The following is a 509-nucleotide window of genomic DNA, read 5'->3' as shown; positions in this document are numbered from 1 at the left end:
ACAAATGACATGTCTTTGAAGAAATTCATGATGCCTTCAATTCTCATTAGTTATAAAAAGGGATCTTACCACAATCTCAGTAAAGAGTCTTACAAAAATATAATCGTGTTGTTCTTCCGCAGCTTAGCCTTTTGCAACAGCATCAGCCGAATAATATACCAAAGTATTAACAAGGCAGTTTACCACAGTACCAACAAAGTAGCAGGTGGTAGCAGGACTGCCATGCACAGAGGCTGGCAATCGCTCTTACAATAGCTAATTCACTAAATCAATACTTTAAAATAATATAATACCTGAATCACGAGGATGAGCGCAATATTCCGAATCATGTTTGCTAATCTGATATCTTATTGATAGAGAACCTGGAACAGAATAATGATCATTAATGCCTGCGAAAGATAGAAATAATGAAACACTTGATAAAAAGGTGATTATGTGAAATGATAAAACAATGAGTAAATAAAAGGGTGCTAATAACAATGATAATCTGATAATAAGAAATTAAAAAA

Source organism: Penaeus monodon, chromosome 15 (assembly GCF_015228065.2).
Source record: "Penaeus monodon isolate SGIC_2016 chromosome 15, NSTDA_Pmon_1, whole genome shotgun sequence".
NCBI classification, from domain to species: Eukaryota; Metazoa; Arthropoda; class Malacostraca; order Decapoda; family Penaeidae; genus Penaeus; species Penaeus monodon.
Note: the sequence above shows the minus strand (reverse complement) of the source record.